This window comes from Triticum urartu, chromosome 5 (assembly GCF_003073215.2).
Source record: "Triticum urartu cultivar G1812 chromosome 5, Tu2.1, whole genome shotgun sequence".
Taxonomy (NCBI): domain Eukaryota; kingdom Viridiplantae; phylum Streptophyta; class Magnoliopsida; order Poales; family Poaceae; genus Triticum; species Triticum urartu.
Window position 1 is genome coordinate 533,805,652 of NC_053026.1, and position 7,896 is coordinate 533,813,547.

The 7,896-nt window shown below is 47.9% G+C and overlaps 1 long non-coding RNA gene across 1 annotated transcript; it reads right to left on the bottom strand.

Annotated features, from left to right (window-relative positions):
* Positions 1-4,050: 4,050 nt before the first annotated feature.
* On the bottom strand, positions 4,051-4,642 carry LOC125556620. The gene is made up of 3 exons (XR_007305153.1): positions 4,542-4,642; positions 4,391-4,470; positions 4,051-4,308 (listed from the first exon to the last, which is right to left on the bottom strand). It is a non-coding gene; the product is annotated as an uncharacterized LOC125556620 (long non-coding RNA).
* Positions 4,643-7,896: the final 3,254 nt, after the last annotated feature.

Below are 7,896 nucleotides of genomic sequence, written 5' to 3' on the forward strand. Positions count from 1 at the left end.
TGGCATTAAAATATTGGGATGAAGCTTTTATCGCTGCCACCTATCTTATCAATCGTCTTCCTAGCAAAGTGATAGGCAACATCACTCCCTTGGAAAAGCTATTTCACAAAAAACAAGAGTACAATTCTCTCAAAATCTTTGGCTGTGCTTGCTATCCCAATCTCCGCCCATACAATCAACACAAACTTGAGTTCCGTTCCACATAGTTTGTGCTTCTTGGCTATAGTAATCTCCATAAAGGATACAAATGTCTTGAGATTTCTTCTAGACGTATTTATATATCCCGAGATGTTGTGTTCGATGAAACACTTTTTCCGTTTCCTAAGCTTCATCCGAATGCTGGAGCTCTTCTTCGTGCTGAAATTGCACTTCTCCCAGACTATATGCCTAGCCCAGATCACAGGGGTGAATTAAGTAGTGTTGATCATGTGACTAAATCCACAGAAAATTTTGATTTTGGTGCTAAGTGTGTAGATTCAGGGCGTCATTTTATGCAAACAGATATGGACAAAAGTGGCACTGGATCCCAGAGCGACCCTGGTGACAGCAGCGGCGCGAGATCCGGAGCAGATACTTCTGACAGAGCATCAGGCGCGCCTCTCTAGGGCGACTCCAGCTCGCCACAAGATTGTGACGCCCGGGTGGCCGACCAGGCGACAGCGGCAGGGCCCGGCACTGGCCCGCCCGCCTCATCCGATGCACGTCTGTGCCAACTGCTGCTTGCCACGCGTGCAACCGCTGGTCCAGGGATCGACCAGGCGACAGAGGTTGGGCCCGACTCGCTTGTCCCGTTTCGTCCAACCAAAGGCGCACCTGGCGACGTGACGGGCGGTGCAGCCGCTGGCGGGGCAATCCCGAGGGGATCTTCTGCCATAGATCAGGAATAGGGTATGCAGGATCTTCTACGGCAACTAACTTCACTGCTGAATTAACGGACTCAGGATTTTCTGCGCCTAGCACTATTGCGTCAACTGCACCTATTTTGCCACATCGCCATACAAGATCACAATCTGGTATTCATAAGGCGAAGGAGTACACAGATGGTACAATAAGTTATGATAAGCTCAAACGTGCCTTTCTTACTAGTATGGGTGAGCCCACTCATTTGCATGATGCACTTGCTGATAAAAACTGCAAGGAGGCCATGGATAGTGAGTATGAAGCACTCATGAAAAACAAAACTTGGCATCTGGTACCATTAGAAAAAGGCAAGGATATCATAGATTGCAAGTGGGTATATAAAATTAAAAGAAAGTCAGATGGAAGCATAGACAGATATAAGGCAAGGTTGGTTGCAAAAGGTTTCAAACAGAGGTATGGTAATGACTATGAAGATACCTTTAGTCCTGTCGTTAAAGCAGCTACTATTCGACTTGTTTTGTCCATTGTTGTTTCCAGAGGCTGGAGTTTAAGGGAGCTAGATGTTCAGAACGCGTTTCTTCATGGTGTTCTGGAAGAAGAGGTTTTTATGCGGCAGACACCAGGTTATGAGAACAAAAGCACACCTCATCACATTTGCAAATTAGATAAAGCTTTATATGGGTTGAAATAGGCCCCAAGAGCCTGGTACTCACTGAATTTTTTGATATATTATACAGTTTTTTTCCAACATCGTATGCAAAAGTTATAGCCGTTTTACATTTTCCCTACACTTTTTTGCAAAACATGTCCAAACTTAAGTTTTCAAATTTTCATAACTAGTAGGTGTAGTAATATAACTACCTCTCGAAAGATTTTATTTTATGAAGTTTTTATCATTTTCTTTTGATTTTTTCAAAACTGAAATGGCGGTACACCGGGGGGGTGTAGAGTTTGAAAATTGCCCTATAGTCCCGGTTTGTGTCTCCAACCGGGACTATAGGTCAGACCCCTTTAGTCCCGGTTCATGGCACAAACTGGTACTAAACTGGTACGAATGGGTACTAAAGGTGATCATGGGCCCCGGCCTGACGCCAGCCTGCCACCACCCCTTTAGCACCGGTTCGTGGCACGAACCGGTACTAAAGGTTCAACGCGAACCGACATTAATGCATAGCCGTTCGAACCGGCACTAATGGTGCCATTAGTACCGGGCCAAAATCGAACCGGGACTAATGTGTCTCACATTAGGTCCTTTTTCTACTGGTGTATCCGAGTGTAGAAATTCAAACTTACAGAAAATACCTAGTATCCCAAAATGTATGCAACATGTTTTCAGTTTGTTAAACTGGAGCTGGCCTTGTCAGAGCATCTCTAGCAGATGCCTCAAAGTCAAATTTATGGAGAATACTTTTGTTTTAGGGAATTAAGCATCATCTACCAGACCCCCTAAATCATTTGCTATTTTTTTTATTTTTGTCTCTCAACCGTTGTCTCATTCCCCTAAATTTAGTCCAAAGAATGCATTCTCAGCAAAAGTAGGAAGACCCTGAAGTCCCATCTGCCGCCGCTGCCAGAACCTCGGCCGCTGGCCGGCCATTGCCCCATTGACCGAAAAAATGGAACCCCCCCCCCCACAGCCCCCGCACCTTCGGCGACCCAAGCTGGTGCCGAAATCCTGCCAGCCCAGAGGAATTTCCAGAAATCCGGCAGTATCCACTTCGGCTGGTTCCACGGTCAAGGGAATTATATGCACACTTTGGATTATCTATGCAAGGGAAATAAATACTAAAAAAAAGGCTGAATGGTGTGGTGCAACAAGTGTCGGAATTAAGCGTCTTATTTCTCGCAGATCTCTAAGTAACAGTCCTCATGAAAGCCAACATTATCAAGTAAGTTGTTCTCATACACTCATTTTATATGCTATTATATTTTGTGCCAAATTGTTAACATGGAATGACTTTTGTAACTTACTCAATGTTTTGTAGGACTAATGGTCCACCGTATTATATAGAAGCATGAGGGGGAATTTTAATCGACAATGAAGAATGATATTCATTAGAACAAAGATGGTCTCCCCCGATTGAAGATTAAGAAATATTGACTTTTATAGTTGTCTCGTTTTTCAAATAGATATGAGCCAGTACATTGGTCATGTGAGGAGTGCTTAAGGTGTGCTTTTGACTCTAATTTCTTAAATGGTGTTTCAGTTCCATAATAGTAAGTTTACATTTTATTTATTTACCTGTTTAATATTCTTAAAGGAGGATATGATCCTTTCATATTCATATTCTTTTATTTCTAATTAATGTAGAATTTAATATTAAAATTTTTGGATGGTGCATGTATAAAGTGGTTGTTAATGATTCTACAGACGGTACAAACAGACGGTACAACATGCAAGCTTGTAGGATATACTAGTACTTTAGCTAATCTAATTACCACACCCTAATTAGACCAAGACAAGATTATATCTAACAACTATACTAGCTAACTACAAGTACAACTCAACGATTGATTCTTGTCCAGTGTGGACTTAGACTCGTGGTTATTTCCAACAAGTTGGAGATGCAACAAAGGATGAATGCAGTCTGAGCACTAATTGCAGTACAACATAGTTGTAACGCGCTAGTGGTTGAATTCTTTAGAGGCCTATCGCTAGCTTACACAGCTAGGGCTGGACACGAGCCGAGCCGAGCCGAGCTTGATCCGAGCCTGACTTCGGCTCGCTCTGGAGCGGCTCGGCTCGGCTCACTCAGCCAACGAGCCTACTTCAACCGGCTCGGCTCGCTTTGGCTATGGCTCGCTCAGACCGAGCCGGCTCGTAAGCCAGTTTCTCTCAGAACCATTTAATAGTATAGACCTCTGTATATAGTGCATATACTTGAGCAATTAAACCTATATTTTGGAAAACAAACAGTTTATACTACTAAAAATGAACAATCCAACAGTCTATTGTTTTAAAAAATGGTCATAGTAATGAAAAATAATGTTCTTATATGAATTCTTCTACAAAAATTGTAACAATGGAACACATACGAGAGAAAGAATTGGGCACCATTTCTATTGAATTTTGGACATCACTTCAATTGAACTTTACACAGGAAAACATCAAATATTGACAGCCAAACAAGGAAATTTTGCATAGCATAACACTTCACTTTGACATAAAACTAAGAAAATGTTGACAGCCAAACAATGACTAGCGAAAACCACATAATACAAAGTTCATAGTTCATCACAAGTTCACAACAACATTGTTGAAAGTGCATGGTTCATCACAACATCATTCAAGGTCCATAGTTCATCACAACAGCACACATAATTCAAAGTTCATCACAGCAAAAGAAATGGCACGAGATGATCACGTTGACCTCAACAATCCACATGAGAAGATCATGTAGACATCCATCTTCAAAATAGCAAGAGCAACACCCACATGGCGAATATCTACATGTAACACAGATTTGTAAACTTGATATTCTCACTATGTCAAGATAGGAAAACTGAGACATGTAAAAACATTAGTTACCAATTGTTGTCACCCCCCACATCAACAATCTTGGGCAACTTGATATTCTCAACATCGTCCTCCTCATCTTCATCCCTCTCCTAATTATTTGTAAGTTAGCCACATACAAGAAATAGACAGAAATCATAGAAGAAAAAGATAGGAATCATACCACCACATTGAAGTCCTTGTGAGAACCTTTGATATAACTAGCACCGCACACCAAGGCTTCCACCATTTCTGGTTTCAAAGAACTTCCCCTTTTTCTTGTCCATTGCCCTTCCCATTCCCCTTCTGCATCCCCGAGACTGGCAACTTTCTCTTCATAATGGAGTCCAACGTCCTCTCTTTCTCCTTCTCCTTCCCACTCGCCTTCCCCTTTTGCTTGTCCATTGTTGCGACGATAGGCGTCTGCACACATCAGCAAACAACAAACAGTCAATCATCAACAACAGTAAACTAATTAGACATGGAGTCTATGTAATTTTCCAGCAAATAGATTTTTTTCAAGCTGCTATGCTACAGCAAGTAGATCATCAACAAGTTCATCAACAACAGAAAACTAATTACACATGGAATCAATGAAAATTTTGATCTATCCATCCATTCTGCCCTACAACTCCATCCATCCATGATCCATCCATCTGTTGCTGCTACATCTAGCCGTACAGACTACAATACATCCATCCATGATCCACCCATCTAGCCCTACATCTACCTGACTACGTCCATCGATCCATCCGTCCATCCATCCACCAGATGTGTACTAGTGCAGACACCTATGGCTAGGGTTTGGGAAGTTCGAACTACATGACTACATCCATCGATCCATCCATCCATTGATCCATCACATGCGTACTAAGTTCAGAGAGCTGCTGCTAGGGATTGGGATTTGGGAACGAAGGAAGTACCTGCTCCGGCTCGTCACGTTCCGCAAGAAACCAGGGGAGGCGCGTCCGTCTACGTCCGGTGTGGTGAGGAATGGTCGCGCCGCCCGTCGCCGTCGGTGCCGGGTTGGCGAGGAAGCGCGGCGTCGCTCGTCGCCGTCGATCTAGATTTGTGGCGTGGCGAGAGAGAGGCGAGGCGGCGCAGAGCAGAGAAAGGGAGAGACGAGAGACTGGCTGTGGTTGCTCTGCCCTAATGCGCTAGCTATTGTGATCGATGGTGGAATTGGGCTGGGCCGTAAGCGAGCCACCGAGATGGACCGGCCGAAACTCGGCTCGGCTCGGTTGCGAAACGGGCCTGTTTTCAGACCTCGGCCCGCTCGATAATCCTATCGAGCCGAGCTGTAACGGGCCGAGCTGGAGCGAGCTTCGGGCCGAGACGAAAAGCTCGCTCGTACGTCCAGTCCTATACACAGCAGTGCAAATATGACTATATATCGAGAAAACTGCCAGGCTACTGCTCTATAGCCGGATCCATCATATGCATGTTTTCCTAACGCTTCCCACGCCTAGAGGCGCCACCCTTCCTCCCCCCTCTCTCCCTTTCGGAGGAGGAAGGGAGTGGGGACAGCCGGGGTAGCATGGAGGTCCGGCCACCATCTTCCCCCGGCTCGTGTCCCCGATGGCGGATCGGGTGGACCCGCTGGTGTCGGCGCCTCCGTTGTCCGAGCCTGCTGCGGCCCCCTCTCCTGCGTTCCCTCGGTCGCCCGCGTCCCGGGGACGCCACCGCTCGGTCTCCACCTCGGCTTCGTCTACCCGGAAGAGTGCTCGTCTCGGGGCGGCGCCACGTCTGGCTGGGGCTTCTCCGACTGTGGTGGAGAAGGCATCTCGCCGCGCAGCCATCCACAACCTTAACACAGGTCCGTCCGACTCTCAGGCTCCATGTTCTGCTGATGATTTCTGTGACAAATCCTTTTCTGCGCTTGCTGAGGTTCCCCTTGGCCACTTGGCCAAGGTAGCAGCCGATTCGGCTATATTTTTCCGTGGCGAGAAGGGCCCGGTTTTGGAGCAGCTAGCGTCCCTCCAGGCTAAGGAGATCCCGGAGGGCCACCTCACGGCCACTAGGGCTCGCGAGGCGGCTGCAGCCGCTGAGGTCCCACCCCCTACCCCCCCCGTCATACTAGGGGATGGGACCAGCTTGTTATCAATCCGCGTGACATCCGCGGGTGGACTCGCTCTCGTACTGCTCAACTGCGCCGTGCCCTTAGCGCTACGTCCACTGTTGGGTCCCGGGAGGACCCATTAGGGGAGTGATCATGCGCGCGCTTTTCTGGAACCTGCGGGGCTTTGGCCACGACGGCCGCCGCATGCAACTTATTGACTACATGCGCGAAGAGTCCATCAATGTGGTAGTGATACAAGAAACAATGCGCACTAAGTTCTCCCTTTTCGAACTTGAGTGTCTTACCAGACACCTTTTCGCATGGCACTGGTTGCCATCTAGTGGAGTGACATGTCACTCTGGTGGCATCCTTCTAGGGGTGAAGGATGCGACCTTTGAGGTGGGATCCATGGACCGTGGATCCCACTTCGTTAGCATGGAGGTGTGGGAACGTGATGTGAACTTCAAGTGGGAGATCATTGTGGTTTATGGCCCGGCGGACCATAGTCGCTCGGCCACTTTCTTGGCCAACCTCCACAACAAGATCTCCTCTGCGACCCTTCCCGTGGTCGTTGGGGGAGACTTCAACCTTCTCTGCTCCCCCGAGGATAAGAACAACTCGCGTGTTGACATTGGGAGATTCGCCGCTTTAACGACTGGGTGGCGGACCTTGGTCTCCTAGAGCTGGACAGGGTCGGGGCACAATTTACCTGGACCAATAGACAGGTGGCCCCGACCCTTAGTGTGTTGGACCGTGTGTTTGTCTCCCCTGACTAGGAACTCCGATTCCCTTTGGCCTCTCTCCAGGCTATCACACGCATCGGTTCTGACCATGTCCCTCTCCTCTTATCCTCCAGGGACGAGAGACCCCGCCCACCCCCTAGATTCCGCTTCGAGGCCTTCTGGCTAAGGCAGCCAGGTTTTGTGGCTGCCGTCCAGGCTCAACGGATCGCGGCGTTGGCTGATCGCCATAGACAGATGTCAATCCTTGATGAGTGGCACCACCTGTCCAAGCGCTCCAGGCAGTTCATGAAAAGGTGGGGTGCTAATATAGGTCGGAACCTTCGGGTCCTGAAAGCCTCCCTCCTTGAGGAGATTCGGGCCTTGGACCTTCGGGAAGACTCTGCGGGGATCTCCGCGGAGGAATGGGCCCATAGGTACACTTTGGAGGACTCCCTCATGGAGATATATTCCAAGGAGGAGGAATACTGGCGACAGCGTGGGTCTATGAATTGGGTGCTTTTTGGGGATGCCAACACCGCCTACTTCCAGGCCATTGCTAATGGCCGTAGACGTCGCTGCTCTATCCCCCTCTTATGGGAGGGTGGACAATTGTTCCAGGAGCCTCAAGCAATCCGCTCCTTAGTCGACGACTTTTATAACTCGTTATTTCAGGGGCGTCCTCGGAGTGGCGTCGCTCTAGCAGACCACATTTGGTCGACTGACCAGCAGGTCTCCCCGAAAGAAAATACAGCCCTGCT